The sequence below is a fragment of the Eumetopias jubatus genome, unplaced genomic scaffold (genome assembly GCF_037043125.1).
Source record: "Eumetopias jubatus isolate StellerSeaLion01/CBP00866 unplaced genomic scaffold, mEumJub1_p1.0 scaffold_3, whole genome shotgun sequence".
NCBI classification, from domain to species: Eukaryota; Metazoa; Chordata; class Mammalia; order Carnivora; family Otariidae; genus Eumetopias; species Eumetopias jubatus.
In genome coordinates, this window is record NW_028274809.1 from 103,523,116 (window position 1) to 103,545,500 (window position 22,385).

The window sequence follows — 22,385 nt, forward strand, 5'->3', positions numbered from 1 at the left end:
TGTTTTTGCTTCTCCTGGGGCAGGTTTAAAATAATAAAAATTGTTTCTACTTTTATTCTGCTCCTCAGAACTTCCTCAAAGATACAGCAAGATGGATATGCATTGAGAATTATCAAAATTCGGGGGTAAGTGCATGAGGGTTGTTAAACGACTCTCTTTACTTCTGTTATGTGTTTAAAATTGTCCATCTTTTTTAACTTTCATTTTATTTTTTTTAAAGATTTTATTTATTTATTTGAGAGACAGAGCACAAGTAGGGAGAGGAACAGAGAGAGAGGGACAAGCAGACTCCCCAGTGAGTGGGGAGCCCAACGTGGGGGGCTCGACCCCAGGACCCCGAGATCATGACCCCAGCCGACATCAGATGCTTAACCAACTGAGCCACTCAGGTGCCCTGTCCATAATTTTTTTTTTAAGATGTATTTATTTTAGAGAGACAGAGAGAGTGTGTGCATGGGTGGGAGGGGAAGAGGGAGAGGGAGAGGGGAAGTAGACTCTGTGCTGAGCCCGAAGCAGGCTTGATCTCATGACCCTGAGATCATGACCTGGGCCAAAACCAAGAGTTGGAAGCTTAACCGACTGAGCCACCCAGGCGCCCCTGTCCATAATTTTCTTTTTTTAGGTAGTGTAAAGCTTAAGTCTACTTGGTGGAAAAAATATGAAATGCCTGTAATAAAACTGTTCATTAACTAAACAAATTAGGATGTGAAATTATATTAAATTATACACACACACACACACACACACAGTAAGATAAAGCCTACATGTGGAAAGAATTATAGAAAAAAAATAGAGTATATAAAGTATTGAAGTGTGGCCCCTGGGGGCGCCTGGGTGGCTCAGTTGGTTGAGCAGCTGCCTTTGGCTTGGGTCATGATCCCAGGGTCCTGGGATCCTTGCTCAGTGGGGAGCCTGCTTCTCCCTCTGCCTGCCACTCCCCTGCTTGGACTGTCTCTCTCTGTGTCAAATAAATAAAATCTTTTAATAAATAAATAAATAAATAAAGTGTGGCCTCTGAGTAATAGGTTTGTGAGTTTCTGCCCTACTTCTTAAAAATTTCTTCTACTTTTATTTTTTGAAAAAGAAGAGATAAAGCTTTTAAAAGTCTCAAAACAGAAGAGCAGTTATTTAATAACACCCAATTTTATTCATGCAAAAACTATAAGACCAAAACTAACTGAAAACATCTCACTATTCACTGCTGACTCTTCTTCTCCGAATGCAAAATATTTAACATATACACAAGACTGCTGTGAGCATTAGCATACCAAAGTGTTACCTCATCAACACAGTTACCCCGGGGAGGAGAGAGAGAATCATTAATATAGATTGCAGCTTCCCAAGGAAGGATCTTACATGGAGACAAGAGACCTCAGTAGAGAACCAGCTTATTGGGGAGAGGAGCCTCGTTAGAAACAGAATGAGACTGATGAATTGGCTCATCTAGAAAGAGGGGATGTAAATTTCTACTCAATCTAGCAATACTTGACTTCTGTAGTATTTTTCAGAGCTTCATTATCCTTTCACAGTCCTGGTCAAACAGTATCTCTTTTTTACTTGTTTACTATACTAATGAAAAACAGATCACTAAACCTAAACTCCTTACATGATTTTTTTAGTAACAGCTTTACCAAGATACAATTCACATACCATTAAGTTCACCCTCTTACAGTGGGTGTAATTCAACAGTTTTTATTATATTCCCAAGATTGTGCATCTGTCACCACTGTTAAAGAACATTTTTATTACCTCAAATATAAAACCTCCTATCCTTTAGCAGTCACTCCCCAAACCCCTCCCCTAAGGCCATGAAAACCAATCTACTTTCTGACCAAATGAATTTGCCTATTCTGGATATTCCATGTTAAGTAAAGTCATAAAATATGTGGCCTTTTTTGTCTGGCTTCTTTCACTCAGCATACTATTTTCAAGGCTTACCCATGTTATAGCATGTATCAATACTTCATTCCTTTTTACGGATGAATAATACTCCATCGTAAAGATATACCATATTTGTTCATTAACTTACCTGTTGATGGATATTTGGATTGTTCTACTTTTTGGCTATAATAAATAATGGTACTACGAACATTCCTGAACAAGTTTTATGTGGGAATGGTTTTAATTTTCTTCGATACACAAATAGGTGTTAACTAGAATATAGGATATGATAACTATGTTTAACTCTTGGATGAACTGCCGAACTATTTTCCAAAATGTCTACATCATTTTACATTCCCACAAGCAATACATGAATTTCCCTACAGCTTCAGCAACACTTACTGTCTATTTATTACAGCCATTTTAGTGGGTGTGGAATGGCATCCCATTGTGGTTTTGATTTGCATTTCCCTAATGACTAAGGACCTGAACTTCTCTTTATGGGCATGGCCATTTGAACACCTTCTTTGGAGAAATGTCTAATCAAATCCTTTATTTTTTAATTGGGTTATTTGTCTTTTTACTGTTGACTGTAAGAGTTTTTATATGTTCTAGATAAAAGTCCTTTATTAAATATATGATTTCCAAGTATTTTCTCTCATTCTGTGGAGTGTGCTTTCACTTTCTTGATGGTGTCATTTGAAACATAAAGTTCTCAATTTTGATGAAGTCCATTTGTTTTGTTCTTCTGTTGCTTGTGTTTAAATATCATACCAAAGAAATCACTGCCTATCTTACTACAATGAAAAAGAAAAGAAAATATTGCCTAATCCAAGGTCATAAAGATTTACACTTGTTTTCTACTAAGAGTTTAACAGTTTCAGATCTTAGATTTAGTTCTATGATTAATTCTGAATTCATTTGTACACACAAATGAGAAAAGTGTCCAAATTCATTCTTCTGCCTGTGGATATCCACTCGTCCCAGCACCATCTGTTGAAAAGACCATTCTTCCAGGGGTGCCTGGGTGGCTCAGTCGGTTGAGCAATGGACTCTTGGTTTCAGCTCAGGTTGTGATCTCATGGATGGTGAGACTGAGTCCTGCACTCATCGGGGAATCTGCTTAAGGATTCTCCCTCTCTGCTCCTCCCACTGTGTGTTGTGCTCTCATAAATAAATCTTCAGAGAGAAAGAGAGAGACGGAAAGAAAAGAAACAAACAAAACAAACAAACAAACCATTCTTACCCCATTGAATTGTCTTAACATCCTTGTTGAAAATCAATTGACTATAAAAGTAAGTTTTCATTTCTGGACTTACATTCTATTCCACTGATGTATATGTCTACTCTTATATCAGTACCAGACTGTTGTGATTACTATAGCTTTATGGTAAGTTATGAAAGTCCTCCAACATTGTTCTTTTTCAAGATTGTTTTGACTATTCTGGAAATACAAGGGACCTCCTTGTATTTCCATACGAATTTTAAGAGAGGCCTATCAATTCCTACAAAACAGGCAGCTAGCATTTTAACAGTGAGTGTACCAAATATGTAGATCAACTTGGGAAGTACTGCCATCTTTAACCATATTAGGTAATCTGATTCATGAATATAGGATGTCTTTCCATTTACTTAGATCTTTAATTTCTTTCAATGATGTTTTATAGTTTTCAGAGTATAAGATTTATACTTTTTTTGTTAACTGTATCCTAAGTATTTTTATTCGTTTTATAGCTATTGTGAATGGGATTGCTTTCTTAGTTTCATTTTTGAACTATTCATTGCAAGTATATAATAAACCTGATTTTTGTTTATTGATTTTACATCCTTCAACCCTGCTGAACTCCTTTATCAGTTCTAATAGGATATTCTATATACAAGATCATGTCATCTGCAAATATGGTTTTACTTCTTTTCCAATCTGGATGCATTTTATTTCTTTTTCTTGCCTAATTGCCCTGGTTAGAACCTCCAGCACAATGTTGAATAGAAGGGTCTTGTTCCTGATCTTGGGGAGAATGCATTCCATCTGTATATTCTATTACTACTGGGTGCATGATTCTATATATGTCTGTCCCTTAATAATTTAAGAATCTGTCTGTACCTAGACCACGTTTAAGAAAAAAACTCTCCATTATCTAAATCTTAAATTTTTCATGGTATCCCCTACTTTTTATACTGCTTACATATCCCATATTTACATATTTAAAAAATCAGGTCTTGGGGCGCCTGGGTGGCTCAGTTGGTTGGGCGGCTGCCTTTGGCTCAGGTCATGATCATGGAGTCCCGGGATCGAGTCCCATGTCGGGCTCCCTGCTCAGCAGGGAGTCTGCTTCTCCCTCTGACCACCGGCCCCACCCCACCCCCCGTCCTGCTCGCTCTCTCTCAAATAAATAAATAAATAAAATCTTTTTAAAAAAAAATCAGGTCTCCCCTTTAAAAATAAAAATCTCAGTTCTGGTACCATATTAAGAGTTGGTTTCTGGAGCATCTGGGTGGCTCAGTCGTTAAGCATCTGCCTTCGGCTCAGGTCGTGATCCCAGAGTCCTGGGATCGAGCCCCGCATCGGGCTCCCTGCTCAGCAGGGAGTCTGATTCTCCCTCTCCCACTCCCCCTGCTTGTGTTCCCTCTCTCACTGTGTCTCTCTCTGTCAAATAAATAAAATCTTAAAAAAAAAAAAAAGTTGGTTTCTAAGAGCAAAACCTGCAAAAAAGGTAAGGCAAAAAGATACTTTCATGAGATATTTTTTAAGAGGTTTCTGAAACATGAAATCCCCAGACTTAGGTGAGTAAGAAGAAAGGCAAGCATTTGATATGTCATTTGATAGCATGACAGCTGACATGGCCATCCCAAATTTCTCAAGGGAGCTGGGTTACACCCAGTTGAAAAAAGAAAAAACCCTATTAAGTACTGGTTAGTCAATGTGAAGACAGAAGGCGTAAAAAGGCTTGGGGGACAGAAGTAGGGAGAGTTTTTCCCGTTACTGCATAAAGTCAAGCTATTAAGAAGTAGTTTAAAATTCAGCTTTCACTTCAACAATTTAGAATAAGCAAGGCAACTTCACATTTGAAACAATACTTTCCAATTCACTAAGTAATTCTACAAATGCTACTTTTATCAACCCATAAAACCTCTCTGTATGACTATTACTCTCAAACTATTTTACAGAAAAGTTAACAGATTCAGAAGCAACGTAACTCCCAGGTTACCCAGCAAGTATGAAACAGAATCAGGATTTGAACCTGAGCATCTAACTCCAAATCCGGGACCGTTTCCACCAAGTCACAGGTACTCCTCACCAATACACACAGGTCTCTGAGTACTGTAGACATGTGTATATAATTTAGGAAAAAGATCCACAAAGGAGGGACATATCCACCATACTTAAGGTTACCAAAATAAGAGAGCCTGAATTGAGAGAAGCCACTAGAACCTGGCACAGCACCACATACTAAACAAGTGCTTCACCAAGAACAAATGAAGAGGAAGCACGATATGCATCCCCACAAGTAACTCGAGGAGAGTAATCAGCAATCTTTAGTTCAGAGGGTTTAGTATTTCCCACAGATACTGATGGCAAGCCAAAGCCATGATCATAAAAAGGAAAAAGAGACAAAGAGAAACGGGGAATGCATAACCGCTGAGGGACACTAGATAAAGGATAAACAGAAACTCTGTACTATTTTTGCAGCTGTTTGTGAATCTGTAATTATTCCAAAATGTAAAGAAGAAAAAAAGTGAAAAGATAACACGTGATGTGGACAGGCTCTTGGTACTCGGTTCCTAAGTCCACTAAATACCTATTGTGCCAGCCAATCTCCCAGGCACTGCCTTCAACAAGCTCCAGGTTCACTGGGGAAAGAAAGACGAGTGAGCAATCTTTTCTAACACAGTATATCAAGGTGCTTTCCTGTAAGACTACTTTTCTGATGACTCCCTAATAAATAGGGGAAAAGGAAAGACTGCACCAATGAAACAAATATAAGGGCACCGCTGGGCAGAACTCTGTCTTACTTGTGCACTGGCATGAAAACACATGCTTTGCTTACTCTCACCCTCCCAACCCCTTGCTTCCATTCCTGGCTCCAGCAAGATTCATACTGAAGACACAGAATCTGACCAACTGGGAAATCCCACATAGTCACAGAGCCTTCAATAATAAGAAGTCCTGTGCTTGCTGACGATAGAGAACTGATTAGAGGGCTTTAGAGATTCATTTATTCATTGACAAATCAGATTGTATTAGGTTTGGCCTCAAATCTTTCTAATGCAATAAAGTGAAGTAGCAGAGAAAGATAATTTGGAAAATCAGCCAAGCAATGACAAAGACTACTGAAAAGTTTTACATACGGCTTCCCACCCGCCCCACTGAAACCATATTTCAAGCATACAGACTTTAAGTTTCTACTTTACTAAGCTTACACATAAAGCTAGGGAAAATTCTATTTCTCAGATCAATTATAACAGAACACTGCTATTACTAAAATGACGTTTTTACGTTCATATTTTATGGATTTAGGGAAAAAATTCCACAAGAAAAACACAAAGAGAGATCTGTGCCTTAACCATGTTAGTATATACTGAATCGTACCCACAGTTTCCAAACTGAGTTGTCACTGCCTCTGTATTTTTCCAACACGACTATTCCTACCCATCACTAACACAGCTTTCTTTAAAATACCAAAAGATGTAACCCTCACTCTGATCCTCCATTTAAACAAAAAGATCAGTTGATAATGTAATTAGATATAATCGAACATGATTTAATACGTGGATAAGAATAAAATTCATAACTATCTAGGGCAATTTGGAAACATCTATCAACAACCTTTAAATGAAAAGGTGGAGGAAGACTGACATTTCACTCTCTGGCCTTGTGTACCTTTTAAGTTTTGTGACCACGTACATATTATCTAGTCAAAGGAAATATAAATTTTAAAACATTAAAAAAATATAATATTCTTTCTAGTTAAACCGTATTACAGACAATAAATGCCAGAGAGTTGTTTGTAAAGTCAAATTTAATTGCAATCATGAAACTATAGGCATCATCACTTACTGCAAGAATTAAAAATTACAGGGTAGCCTGACTGACTCAGTGGGTAAAGCAAGTGACTCCTGATCTCGGGGTCATGAGTTCAAGCCCTGCGTAGAGCTTCAAAAAAATTGAAAACTATAAAAAGCGCCAGTTATTCAGCAAATTGTCCACCTCTGGTACTCCTCTCTAGAAGGCAGCCTTGGTAACATATAAGGAAGCAAAGCTTATTTCTGAATCTCCTATCCAGCCATGGAATCTTTGCAAAATCAAAAACAAAAAACAAACAAGTAATGAGATGAAGACAAGTGCTTGATTGGTTCTTTTTATCACTGAAGTATAGCCACATGTTAACTGAAAAATGACATATAACGAAACAATCATATACTTTTATGAAATTATAGTTTTAAGTGTATCAACTACAGGATTCTCATATTGCAGGCTGGGTTTTGTTAAAACCTCTAAGATGCAGGCGCCTGGGTGGCTCAGTCAGTTAAGCCTCCGACTCTTGATTTCGGCTCAGGTTGTGGTCTTAGGGTCATGGGATCCAGCCCTGCATCGGGCTCCACACTCAGCACAGTCTGCTTGTCCCTTTCCCTCTGCTCCTCTCCCTACTACTTTCTCTTTCTCTCTCTCAAATAAATAAAATCTTAAAAAAAGAAAAAAAGAACCTCTAAGATGGATGATATGGCAATATCTCTCAAAATTTTAAAGGTACATAACTTTCAACCCAAAATGTCAACTTATGGGAATTTATTCATACATGTGCAAAATAAATTATTATAGGATTATTCTTACTAGCATTATTTATAAAAGCAAAAGACTAGAAAAAACTAAAGCCAGATGCAGGACTCCATCCCAGGACCCTGGGATCATGACCCGAACCAAAGGCAGACGCTTAACGGACTGAGCCACCCAGGCACCCCAATGAGGAAATCTTTAACGTACTCACACAGAATGATTTTCAACATACATAAAGCAAAAGGAAGGAAGGGAGGGAGGGAGGGAGGAAGGAAAATAAGGTGGTCTTTAGTAGTCTGTACAAAAAAGGGGGAAAGGGAGGTGTGTCTATATATATGTGTGTGTGTACATATATATATATGCACATATATATATATATGTGCATTTTTGACATATATAATCAGTAACATTGGTGTTTCCAGGGAAGGGAAATGGGTGAATGGCAGACAGGAGAGGAGGAAAACTTAAATTTTATATCATATATGTGTAATACCTGCTCAAAAATTAGTATTTTATTTAAAAAATTAAGCATTTAACAAGCAGTTCTATTTCTCCTTTCTAGATAATTTAAACAAGACGAAAAAATCTTCATACATGGCTAAAACAGATTTGAACTCGCTCATAATAAAAAGGGATACTGGGGCGCCTGGCTGGCTCAGTCGCTAGAGTGTGTGACTCTTGATCTCGGGGTTATGAGTTCAAGCCCTATGTTGGGTGTAGAGATAACTTAAAAATAAAATCTTTTTAAAAAGGGGGACACAAACTATCCCCTAGGCATCTTTAAAAAAAAGATTTTACAACAAATAATGCATGCAATAAGCTTGTGACTACAATAAAAATAATACATTTTTAATAATGCCATCACTCTCCAGACGCAATCTCAATAGCAACCAGTTTCCCAAAAGTACAATGTCTAACCCCCACCCCCAAAATTCCAAAACTGAATCACTGATCCGTTGATGATTCAAGTAAAGATCTGAAAATAGTCCTGATTCTATCAAGACCTAGGGCTCTCTGCAAGATGCTAGTTTCAAATAGGGTGCTTTCTTGGCTCTTGTCTGCGGCCACTTCACAAAATTAGACCACGGTATTAATATGGCCAAGAGTCAGGCTCTTCGCCCCACGGTCACAAACTAGGTCCCCAGCCAACAGAGGTCTCTCATAAACGGAAAGCAACAAACAGGGCCAGAGGACCCAACCAGGTGTGCACACCTGGTTCAGGGCCTTACATACTTCAGGCCAAAACAAGGTAAGACACCTCCCTTCCCCTACCCCCAGATTAGGAGCCCTTCCCTTGTCAGTCTTCCTACGGTAGCACACTTAACTCAGGAATCATAACTCTCTCCTTGTCTGACTTCCCTCTTAGCCGTGGAGCTCGCTGGGAACAGTGCTGAGAGCCTCACTCTCTGTCCTGTGGCACAATACTAAGTGTTTTGAGTGAAGACTCTGATCGAGGCATACAGTTTCTGCATTCTTTACTAATTACCCAGGATATACCCCACAATAACACTCTTAATTAAATGGCAGCAGTTTTCATGAAGGCTCTGGTTTTTAGGTCCATTGCTCATGAACACCTACCTATACCGTTTCTGCATCCCCTCCATTCACCACCTCCCCCCAAAAGGAGGTCTAGCAATCAAGTGATTGTAAGATGTTCTTTATCTTCCCCAGCTGTCATCCTTTCATGATTCTATGAAATCATTACTATACAATTAGACTAAGTATCGTTACTTAGTCCAAACAAATGTTCCTTTGGCAATTTCAGAAACCTCCTCCAAGTTCTAAAAGGCATGAGAGAATGGAAAGCTTTTCCCGTCATGTTCACTTTAAAACTGCAGTCACAGGCCATAGGAAATCTCCTTGGCATGCCATTCTCTACCAATAGGTAAACACAATCAGGATCAGGCGAAAATACCACACCTTATAAGCCCAAATCAGCTGCACAGAGGGCAATGGGACACTGAGAGCATTTCTTTTTAAAGAACTACCCCCCGCCCCCACATCTGAAGGGTGATATATTAAATGACAAAGACACTTCCTGAATCAAATTCTGTGTGTATAGATACTGCTATATACTACCTTTGGCCTTATTTACAGAGAAGTTGGGTCCATCTTTATGTATACAGATATACAGCTATAGATTCAGATTCACACCGGGCCAACACTATGATGAAAGTGTTTATTTAACAGCATACTAAGAAATACCTATTTAAGAGTCAAAACCTAGTGGAAAACAAAACACCAAAGGCCAATCTTCAAACTGAGCCTTCCCTTCACTGACATCTGGATGGTAGATTACAATATGGACTCCTGAGGGAGGTCTGATCACTCAGGACAAGTAATATTAGACCCTACTGAACACTAAAGAGTGTGATGGGGGGAAATCTGATAATACAGACCCAGAAAGAAAATTCAGATACCTCTTCCCTAGTTAACTTTTAGAATTTCTAGGCAAAAGAATTTTTTAATGATATTTAATATTTTTGTTAGAAGAGTAATATACACTGTTGCACAAACTTCAAATAATTTTTTAAACTAACATTTGTCAAAAATGCAAATCAAAATGGATCAACAATCTAAATATAAAAGCTAAAACTATAAAACTAAATATATAAAAATCACCCCTAAAATGAGTAAAATTCCCAATATAAAACTTATCATAATCTTAAATAACAAGTTAAAAATTTTCCAGTCATCCATGAAACAAACCCTCCCTACCCTCCTTCATTCTTACCACCCGCCCACCCTGTTTTCTTCCCTTGAAACAGGATACATGGTTTAAATGCATGTCCTTAGGCGCCTGGGTGGCTCAGTTGGTTAAGCGACTGCCTTCGGCTCAGGTCATGATCCTGGAGTCCCGGGATCGAGTCCCATATCGGGCTCCCTGCTCGGCAGGGTGTCTGCTTCTCCCTCTGACCCTCTTCCCTCTCGTGCTCTCTATCTCTCATTCTCTCTCTCAAATAAATAAATAAAATCTTTAAAAATAAATAAATAAATAAATGCATGTCCTTTTAAGTTATTTTCCCAAATGTGAGGATTGATATAGCATCTAGGTCTTTCAAATGCCTTAGGAATTTTTTTGTATGTGACCTAAGATATTTGGGTAAACTTCAGTTAGGTTGCATTTAAAATCATGAAGAATTTCACAAAATACTGATTATTGATCTTTTAAGAATTTTTTGCAATTATCCAAACGTAAACCCAAAGATTTATATTCAGCTTTATAACTCAATCAATAAAAGGTAAGGACATCACTTGCATGGTACTACACTGGGCACTAGAGTGATGGGGGTGGGGGGAGACAAGAGAGGGTTGGAAATGGGGAAACAAAGAAATAAATATTATATATACCCGACCCTGAAGGTCCTCACAATCTGTTTTGAAACACAAACCACTTAAAAGTAACTATACAAAATTAAAAGGAAGAAAGGGAACTCACATTTAAGTGTCTCTCATATGTCAAGCAGTAAAGCTGTAACATACACAAAATATCCATGTATCCTGTTCAAAGAAAGAAAATGGGGGTGGGGCAGTGGGGGGAGAAGGGGTAAGGATAAAGGAGGATAGGCAGTGAAATCAAATACCTAAAGCAAAATATAAATGCCAGGGGCGCCTGGATGGCTCAGTCGTTAAGCATCTGCCTTCGGCTCAGGTCATGATCCCAGGGTCCTGGGATTGAGCCCCGCATTGGGCTCCCTGCTCAGCGGGGAGTCTGCTTCTCCCTCTCCCACTCCCCATGCTTGTATTCCCTCTCTCGCTGTCTCTCTGTCAAATAAATAAATAAAATCTTTAAAAATATATATATATATATAAATGCGAGTGAGTGATACAGAAAATAAGTAATTAAAACATTTATATCAGTCTTCAACAAATGGTGCTGGGACAACTGGATATCCACATGCAAACAATGAAGTTGGATCCCTACCTCACACCATGTAAAAAAAAATTAAATGAATCAACAACCTAAATGTACGAGCTAAAACTAAAAAACAGAAGAAGAAAACATAGGAGTAAATCTTCATGACCTCAGATTGGTAATGGATTCTTAGCTATGACACCATAAGCATAAGCAGCAAAATAAACAAACAGACTGGGGAGCCTGGGCGGCTCAGTCATTAAGCGTCTGCCTTCAGCTCAGGCCATGATCCTGGGGTCCTGGGATCGAGCCCCACATCGGGCTCCCTGCTCCACTGGAAGCCTGCTTCTCCCTCTCCCACTTCCCCTGGTGTGTTCCCTCCCTCGCTGTGTCTTTCTCTGTCAAATAAATAAATAAAATCTTTAAAAAAAAAAGAACAAACATTAATTGGACTTCATCAAAATTAACAACTTTTGTGCATCAAAGAACATAATCAAGAAAAGACAACCTACAGAATGAATGGGAAAAAATATCTGCACATCATATATCTGATAAGAGTTTAACATCCAGAATATATAAGAACCCCTAAAACTAACTCGACAACAAAAAGACAAGCAATGCAATCTAATAATGAGCAAAGGACTTGAATAGATATTTACCCAAAAAAGGTAACACCTTAATCATCATGGAAAAACAAATCAAAACCACAGTGAGATACTGTTTCAAAATATTAGAATGGCTATAACTTTAAAAATAAAATAACTGAAAACAGCAAGTGTTTGCAAAGATATGGAGAAACTGAAACCATTGTACACACTGCCACTGGGGGTGCAAATGGTACAGCCACCCTGAGAAAGTTCAATGAGTCCACAAAAAGCTAAACAAAGAATTACCACACAACCCCGTAATTCTAGTCCTAGGTATATACCCAAAAGAATTGAGAACAGAGACTCAAACAGAAATTTGTAAACCAATATACACTGCAGCATTATTCACAATAGTCAAAAAGTGGAAACAACCCAAGTTCTATCAACAGATGAGAGGATAAACAAAATGTAATATATACAAACAATGAAATATTATTCACCAAATAAAAAAGAATAACATTCTGATAATCCTACAACATGAATGAATCTTGAACACATTATGCTAAGTGAATAAATCATAGAAGGGCAGATATTATATGATTCCACTTACATGAAATATCTAGAATAGGCAAATCTGTAGTGACTGAAAGTAGATTATAAATTACCAGGGACTGAGGGAGAGGGAGGAAGGAGATTTACGGCTTAATGGTTACAGGGTTCCCGTTTGGAGTGATGGAAAAGATTTGGAAGCTGACTCTGACGATGGTTGCACAATAGTGTGAATGTAAGTAATGCCCTGACTGGTAAGTCTTAAAAAATGGTTAAAATGGCCTATTTTATGTTATATACATTTTAACCACGATAAAAAATAAATTAAAAAGAAAAAAAAGGTTTATATCATGTCTTCAGTGACCTGGATTGTCCAAGGGTAGATTTCAAATCAGGGAATCAAATCTAAAAAACTGCAGGTCACCTGATCTAACCTTTACGGACACCCTCCTGGGAAGCTTAGAGCTCTACGTCCTTCTTGACTAGGAAGGAGGCATCTCTAGATGCCACCAGATGCTGGGAGCAGAATTTCTCCCAAGACAGCCCACTGACCTTTCACGAACGAGGAATAACCTGTGCTGGAAAAACAGAATTAAGTGGAAAGGAAGCTGAAGAATCTGAGAGCCTAACTCTGCAGCTGCATGACTGTGGACAAATAATTCAACTTTTCAAAACCTCAGCTTCCTCTCATTGTAAAATGAAAATCGCATCTGCCTTTATATGTTGCTCTAAGAGCTGGCAAAAGCACACCTATAAGAAGTTGGGTGTTCAATCCATGGTGGCTGTTGCCATTGTGACACTGGGTCTACCTACCACCCTTGGGTCAACCAAAGACTGAGCAGGACATGGTTTGGTTCTGGAGAGCTCTATGACTCTCAGAACTGAAATAAAACACAGTCACCAGCAACCACGAGAAGACTTCAGAGAAGGAGCTGTTTTTATGCAGTTCAACTACTCGTAGAAAGACTGGCTTATTGTTCCTAGAATGAACCCAGCTACTCTCCATCAGTAAGGGCACTGCTACACAATTCATTCGCTCTATACAACAGGCCTCTGTTACCATGTCTGAGCAACTGTTCATAACAAAGTCGGCCTCTACCCACAGGAAAGACACACTATGGGAAGAAACTAAGCAGAAAATGAGCTAGAAGGTAGTCCCGAGGCAGCTCTCAAACTCTGTGGCTTCAGAATCACTTGGGAAATCTGTTTAAAAAGCAGATGCCTCACCCCCACCACCAGACATTCTGATTACTAAATATTTCAAGCAGGGCCCTTGAGCACAAAAAACTCTTGAAGGTAGGAGATGAAAATGTAATAAGATTACATTCTGATGTTGACAAATAAGACTATTCTGTCCCACAAAGCAAAGGGTGCAGTTCCTCCACATCTACCTGGAAATGCAATAGCTTTAGCAATTCAGGGCAAGAGTGAAAACCAAGGAAGCAAGATCACCTGCGTGTAATGCCCAATACAAATTGCATACAGTTGGTTCATATAAAGTTCATCATTACTGCTTATTCTTTTTTAAAATAAATGAAAAATAAAAATAATGTGCCATTCCACATCTCTCACAGTAACAAAAAATACACTTAAAATATATTCCCAGAAGTTGGTAAAATTTTTATGGAACTGATAACACTCTTAGGGTGCTGGGAAAATTATTAACTGGTACAACTTTTTGGTCAGCAATCAGACAATGTGTATCAAAAAATCACCCAATACTCACTTCTTTGAATTTATCCTAAAGCAACAACACAAAAGAAGCAAACTATATGCAAAAAGATAGTCCCTGTTGTAGTATACATAATTTTAAAAAAAAAGTGGCACCTGGCTGGCTGTCAGAAGAGCATGAGACTCTTGATCTTGGGGTCATGAGTTCGAGCCCCACGCTGGGTGTACAGATTACTTAAATAAATAAGCAAACTTAAAAAAAAAAAAAGATACTCATATGTCAAGGACCCCAGTTTCCCAAAATTTGCCATATCATCTCAAATATGACAAAGCTATTAAAAAACTTAAATGATATGTAATCTGTCATTACATGGAAAATAGTCACAAAACATTCAAGACCTAATACTACTTACTGAAAAGTACAAACATATGGGCAGCTTCAAAGGTGATACATTAAGAAATAATAGCTTGTGTTAGGATGGTTTGATGTGGCTTTTCCCTCTCTGGTCTCTCAAGTTTCTGTTATTGCTATGTTATTATAATAAGACTATAAATAAATTTAACTGATTCTGCTTGGAAAGTTAACTGGAAAACACTTATAGAGACAGGTGGAAAGTGGATTCAGCTATCCTGAACAAACATAAACTCACCCAAATGTACCATGGTAACAGAGAGTCCCAAGGCCAGTTTTGGATTTTTTTCACAAAAAGATCAATCTTCCCAGATACGTGTAACTATGAAACTTTGAATTTACACTTTTTTAAAAGTAGAAACACACTAAAAGATAGGAGGAAATCTGGTTTGGCAGCTATTCACATGGCAAAAAGATCTTAAGATTTCCTGAACCATAACTTCAATAATCCAACAAAATTATGAAGCTAAGAGCCAGCTGACAGGAAAAGAACGTTTAAGTTGAGAAACAGAAGGCGCGGCTCTCCTCCTCTATCTCAGACTGGGATTTAACTTGCAACTCTCAGTTTCTCATTTGTAAATTGATAGGATAATGATGTTATCTTCCCTATCTACCTCACAGGAGTTTGAAGGGAGCAAAGAAGATTATGAATGTAAAAGTGCTTTCAAAATCGAAGGAATTTTCCCTTAAATCTGGCTATTATTTATTATTAAGACACTCATGTATGTGTAGCTACCAAAATGGGGAACAGTTGTTTAGAAGGATACATTTCAAACTGATAAGTGGATATGCCTCCCAGGGGGCCTGAGGTCTGGGGCCAAGCCCTTCCCTTTATCTGCCTTGTTTCAATCTTTTTTTTTTTTTTTAGATCTTATTTATTTATTTGACAGAGGAGCGCAAGCTGGGGGAAATGGCAGAGGGAGAGGTAGAAGCAGGCTCCCCACTGAGCAGGGAGCCTGATGCAGGGTTCGATCCCAACCTGAGCTGAAGGCAGATGCTTAACCGACTGAGCCACCCAGGTGCCCCTCAATGTTTCAATCTTTCAGGAGAATCTATTCATCTATTACTTGGTAATTTTTTTAATTTGTAAAAGCAAATGCAATCACTAACAAAATTAACATAGAGTGCAGGGTTCTCAAACTTTAGGGTTTTGGGGTTTTTTTCAAGAACCACCTGGGGATTGTTAAAATTGAGGCTGTCCAGGTCTCACAGACTTAATTGACCAAAATCCCTGGGTGGACAGGAATAAATAAGGTCGGACCATTTGTATTTTCACAAACTCAAGTGATTCTGCGACTTGATTATTGCTTCTTACACTATGTTGTTATTAATATTAACTCCTATCACAAATACATAGTAGGAACACCATGTATACCCACGTACTATATGTCAGTCATCACTCTCAGCACTTGACAAATATTATCTCATTTAATCCTTACAACCCTGTAAGTAGGTACTACTGTTAACACTGCCCTCCCCTCGCTCTTGTTTTATAGATGAAATTATTAAATAGGAAGAGATGATTTAACAGGCCATGGCCCAAAGTCACAGGGCTAGTAAGTGGCAGAGCCAGAATGTGCAACAAAGTTTGAAAACTCCTGATACAGTTTCTTAACCTAAGACAACAGCTGTATACTCTGGTAAGGTCACAGCAAATTCTGTTTCATTTGAGACATTGCATTTGCCTAAAGAAGGCAGCATGGGGAAATCTGATTAAACCATGAGGGGAGGGAGCACCTGGCTGGCTCAGTTGGTAGAGCATGGGACTTCTGACCTAGGGGTTGTAGGTTTGAGCCCCATGTTGGGTATAGGAATTACTTTAAAAAAATAAAATCTTGGGGCGACTAGGTGACACAGTCGGTTAAGCATCTAACTCTTGGTTTCAGCTCAGGTCTTGATCTCAGGGTCATGAGATGGAGCCCCACAGACTTTGCACTCAGCACGGAACTGGCTTGAGATTCTCTCTCCCTCTGCCCCTCCCCCCTGCAAGGCCAAGCTTGTGCACTTTTGCTGGCTCTGTCTCTAAAACAAACAAATCTTTTTAAAAAATAAAATCTTTTTAAAAATTTTTAAAAAACCATGAGGAGACAAAGGATCTAGGCTGTTTACATACTTCCAGCATAACTGGCCTCACTTTGTATCATTCTGGCCCTCTATTAGACTGAGCCCTGGAAATGTGGGGAACATACAGTCTTTTCAACAGTACCCTCATGATACTGGTATCTAACTAAAAAAAGGGTCTAATAAATTAATTCATCAATAAATCTACAGAAGGCTTGAGGGCTGTCCTAGGAAATGAAAGCTATTATGTGGAGAAGAAACAGACTTAATTCATGTTGCTTCAAGGGGTATAACAAAGAACAGATAACAAGGGAGTGGCAGATTTTGATATAGTCTAAACTAGCTTTCTAACAACCAAGACCTGTCCAGTAACAGAGAAGCACATCTGCAATGTGAGGCTGATGATCAGAACAGAGTAGACAAAACGTAGGAAAGTGGTCTATGGAGCCTCTAAGAGCTCTTCCAAAGTTCAAAGTCTTCTATTCTAAGTTATGATACATTTGCTCATTCTTTCACATCTCACACATTTACCGTGACTATGATACATTTGTTCATTCTTTCACATCTCACACATTTACCGTGACTAGTTACACAAGTTCCTAGTTACACAACTCCTGGTAGTAAGTACAGAGGATACCATCATGTTGTACAAACCCCCAGAGCCCTCAAGGATCTGGAGAAGAATAAAAGCACAGGCATCAATCTTCCAGGGAGGAAGGTAATGGATACAAAAGGAATCAGCAAGGAATGAGAAGATTTCCAGGCAGGAAACAAGAGGGAAGTCAACACAGGCATTATGAAAGAAAGGCCGTCATTTGAGCCATATCTTTAGGGATCCATGTGGGGAGGTGGGTTGGGGCTGCCATAAGAATCCGGGGAAGAAAAGCCTTGCAGTATGGCAGTACTGGTCTGAGCATAAAGGAGGCAGGCAAGCCCTGGGGTGATGAAGACCCACCAGAAATAACCACTAAACTCTGGGGCTTAAAAAGAGAAGGCCTTTGGAGGTCATTTAGTCAAACACACACGTTATGGAGGGTGCTTGCCCTGGGTAAAGAAAGGTTCGTTTACTTTCTTAAATTACATTTTACAAACCAAAAACTCTATCATCAACGACTTGTCCTTTGCTTAGTTTTGCGTCTTTTTTTTTTTTTAAGACTAATAGATCCTTCTCTTATTTTCTAGGAAAACTTTTAGATGATTCCGTTTTTCTTGCAGTTTTCAAAACTAGCAGTTTTAATAACTCAGCTCTTAGCCTAATATTATAATCACTTAAGTGGTTATAACATTTACCAATAATACTAAATTAAAAGTATTATCTAAAAATGATGATTTTACAAATAGAAGATTGTTAAGAAGAAATTGAGTCTCGGGCGCCTGGGTGGCTCAGTCGTTAAGCGTCTGCCTTCGGCTCAGGTCATGATCCCAGAGTCCTGGGATCGAGTCCCACATCGGGCTCCCTGCTCAGCGGGAAGCCTGCTTCTCCCTCTCCCACTCCCCCTGCTTGTGTTCCTGCTCTCGCTGTCTCTGTCAAATAAATAAAATCTTAAAAAAAAAAAAAAGAAATGGAGTCTCAAAAATAAATTTAGGTCTCAGATCCAAGAAACTATCTCTTACTCAACTTACAAATTGTGAAACTGAGCCACCCAAGAAAATAGAATTAACTACTGAAGTAAAAACAAACTAAATCCAAAACCAATGGAGAAAATGTAATACACATGAACAATAAACTTAACGTTCTTTGGCCAATCATTTCTCAGCGTCCCTGTCAAACTATTTTAAGGATCTGAACTCTTGTTCTATAAAAAGTAAGTTCCCATCATCCGAACTACACTTAAGAGATTCTATCGCAGTGGTTGCTGAAGCATAACACCAAGCTTCAGTTTTTTCCTGCCTTTTAGTACAAAAAATGCTTACCTCTTTTAGATAAAGCTGAGTCTGTGGCCCAAATCCTGACATACCAGGAGATCTAAGTTTTCAATTCCAACACTAATTTAAGGTGTCAGGTTAGCAAAGGCCTCTTTTGTATTTACCACTTAGCTTAGATTGTAACATGGAGATACAATATTTGACATCCCCACCACCAATGGTCACTTCAAAGGATTTCTAACTTTGGTAAACCTTAGTTGGGGGAATATAAAGTTAGGGCTGAAAACTCAGTAAAAAAAAAAAATCGAAACTTTAAAAATCTGAAATAGTGCTGCTGCATGTTAGCTGACAAACTATGAATTGCAGAAACAGATCTGAGTAACAATTGCTAAGAAAGGTGCAGTTACACGATTTTACCAAAATGAATAAGCAAACAGCTCACGAAAATTTAAAGCTTTCTTAGCAAATGGAGAAGATAAATAATATTCACTAACTCTGGGACATTGTGGTTTTTTGTTTTTATCTATAAGGTCTCTGCATCAATGTTACTGTTCTTTCACTCCCTTTATGAGCAAAAGGAGCCCACTGTCCAGAATCCGTCATACCAAAGCTCAGTAAATATCACAAATAATAATAGTAATAAAAGCAACCATCTCTAAAGCTAGAATTTATACGGGACTGTGGCACCAGAATAGGATGCAAGGCACATGGCAGCCTGCAACTATTTCTCCCTTCTGACTCTTCTGCATCACTGCCTCCCAAAGGACTACAGAATCCGAAGCTCTCACTGCCACATCTACAAATTAAAGTATCATGATTAAAGAACTCACAGGTCCTACGAACGGTCAATATTGAATGAACGAACACCACAACAAATAAATTCATCCGGATGCAACAAAACATGCTTCAAAAGGCTCCACCTAATTTTTTTAAATCTTAGAAATAAACACAACTATTTTAATAACATTATGTAATAAGTTAGACTCTGGAAAACCCCATCCTCATCCGAGCGGCTCGGAAAATGGAAAGCAAAATTCGATTAGCTCCATTGTACCCAACCAGGCTAACGTGCAAGATCACACACTCATCTTCGTCAGAGCGGCTCTGCCAATACCAAAGAACAACAAAGGCAAGTTGAGGCGGCTGCACAAGGCTTAACTCAGCACTTGTCCGCTTTCCCAGCTTTGGAAAGAAGCTCTCAGCGGGCCCCAGGGACCAAGGGACCCTCTGCATCCCGCCCGGCCCCCAGCTCAGCTCGGCTCGGCGACGCTCGCTCAGCTTTTGTCTGGCCCGGCTGGGAGCCCCGGCCGCCCGCCTCCCCGGCACCCCTTCCCTCTGGATCTTTCTCCACACCCATCACTCGCCGATGACTAGTTGTTGTGGGTTTCTCTCCCTCGCCCCCTCCCCTCGCAATCCCGGGCTCTTTTCAAACGCGACTGGGCTGTTCGCTGGCTTCTCCCACCCGACCGGGAAGACTCGGGTCAGGAAGGGGGCCCGGGTGCGGTCCGAGAGAGGAAAAGAAAGAGGGGCACACAAAGCCCGGCTGACCCCACAGCCGCCCCCTCCTCCCTTTGCAAAGCAGCCTGGGATCAGCGACCTACCGGGTGGATAAACAACCCTCCCATCCTGCTCCCCGCCCGGCTCCCACCTAAGGGCCGCCCCCTCCCCCCAAAGTGTACCCAAGAGCCGATGACAGCGCTGGACATCGCCCCCACCCAGACCCAGCGCCCGCCACCGCAGGGGAGGGGGCAAAGGCCTCGGAGGGCTGGGTCTAAATCTCCTCGCCCTAACCGGGTACTTACAGTCGTATTATTCGCTACTGTTGCCGCTGCGGAGCGGACAGCCGCCGCCTTCTCCTCCACCCCAATGAGGTTAAGCGCTTGGTGCGGGGATTAAAAAAAAAAAAAAAAATAGAAGCCGAGAGCGCCTGCGCAGTGCAGTCTCCCTTTTACCGCCACGGACCCGGCTCGACCATAGAGAGGGCAAACCGAGACCAGAGAGGCGGCTGCTCTCTATGGTAACGCCCCGCGCAGGCGCCGGCCTGGCTGCGCTGGGCTTCGGGAGCTGCAAATCCCGGGAGTTTCTGCCCCCTCCGAGAACGTTAATTGACCCCGATGGGGACCCGTAGGGTAAAGGTTCTTTAAGGGAAGGGTGGCCAGGGTTCTGTTGGGGTCCCTGGGAAGGTGCGGCAAAACTCAGGCTAGGCCACGAGGGTGGATGTAAGGGCCCACGGCGACACAGCACCACAATGCAGGCAGTGCAGTGAATAGAGCTAAGGGGGAGTCAGGAAAGCCTGGATAAAAGTCCGGCCGGGACTTCCTGTGGTCGGGGTCTAATACCTGAAGGAAACGGACTTTCACTTCTGGGTTACGCGCGTCCCGCCCCCACCATCGGGCGACTAGGATGAAGGAAACTGTGCCCTGCGACTTTCCGTACCCGGGCTTGCGTCCGTTCTCTCTTCCTTTCTCAATTAGGCGCCGACACCTGAGCCGGAAGCACAAATTTTTAACGGTTCTTCGCTCTTCTGGGAGCGCAGTCGGCCCGGTTGAGGCCTCGGAGACTTTTGAAACGGCCAGCCACAACCCCTTTCTTACGTGAGCGCCTCCGCAAGTAACGCGGCTTCTGTCTTCCCTCTCGCATTACTTTCGGATGACACGTGAGAACGTGTTTCGGAGGGTAGAAAGCTGTGCAAATTATTGGGCTGCCTTTAAGGATTCCCCAAGGACCCGCAGTTTTGCAGCGTCAAACCCTTAGGTTCGCAGGTAATTTGACACTGAGAGCTTTTGTGTGAAATTATACACTGCGTCGACGAAATCACTCTTTGGGGGTGTGAGTTGACTTCCCTCCATCTCGATGCCCAACGAATTGAGTTTTCACCGGGAGCTCTTGAATGCCGAGTTCCGTGGTGGTGGAGTGAGTGTGTTTGTGTTAGAAGAGGGGTGCGGGAGAATGGTGAGATAATGCCTCTGATACTCAGGAGCTTGGATGTTACGGTAGGAGAGACGAAGGTAAAACAGTAAAGCCATGTGTTTGCTCCTCTCTGCAGTGCAGGACAGGGAAAGGACTCTAGTCTGAAGGTGTAGGCATGTCATGGAGGATGTGACTTCTGGTTGGATCTAGAAAAGGTAAACCTATCTTCGGGGCGAAAGCACAGACAACCTTTTGAAAATGGATGGGTGATGATGAAAGCATTCCAGAGAAGAAACTCCTTGGGGCAAAGGCTGAAAAGGAAGTGCTTTGCTGGGAGTACAATGTAGAGAGCAGTAACTTGAAAAAGGGGTGGGGGGTGTGGAATATGGGGGAAGAGTGGAAAGTAAGGTTTGAAAACTAGGATGGGGAATTTGTTTTTTAACTTTAAATTATGGTAGCATACACATAACAAAATTTGCCACTTTAACCACTCTTTAACTACATGGGTCAGTAGAGTTAAGTACATTTACATTGCTGGGCAACCATCTCCAGAACTCTTTTCCATCTTTTTTTTTTTAAGATTGTATTTATTTATTTGTCAGAAATTTATTCATTTGTCAGAGAGAGAGAGAGAGATCGAGCACAAGCAGGGGGAGCAGAAGGAGAAGCAGGCTCCTGGCTGAGCAGGGAGCCCGATGTGGGGGCTCAATCCCAGGACCACGACCCTAGCTGAAGGCAGACGTTTAACCTACTCAGTCACCCAGGTATCCCCTCTTTTCATCTTCTAAAACAACAATTCTATACCTATTAAACAAC

General features: G+C 40.5%; 1 protein-coding gene across 1 annotated transcript in view; it reads right to left on the minus strand.

Annotated features, from left to right (window-relative positions):
• CLASP1 (cytoplasmic linker associated protein 1) overlaps nt 1-20,541 on the minus strand; it is a 260,166-nt gene extending 239,625 nt beyond the window's left edge. Inside the window, exon 1 of the mRNA XM_088021764.1 lies at nt 20,462-20,541. The gene's annotated coding sequence lies outside the window, so the exon portion shown is untranslated. The remainder of the gene's footprint in view (nt 1-20,461) is intronic.
• Between the last annotated feature and the right edge of the window lie 1,844 nt (nt 20,542-22,385).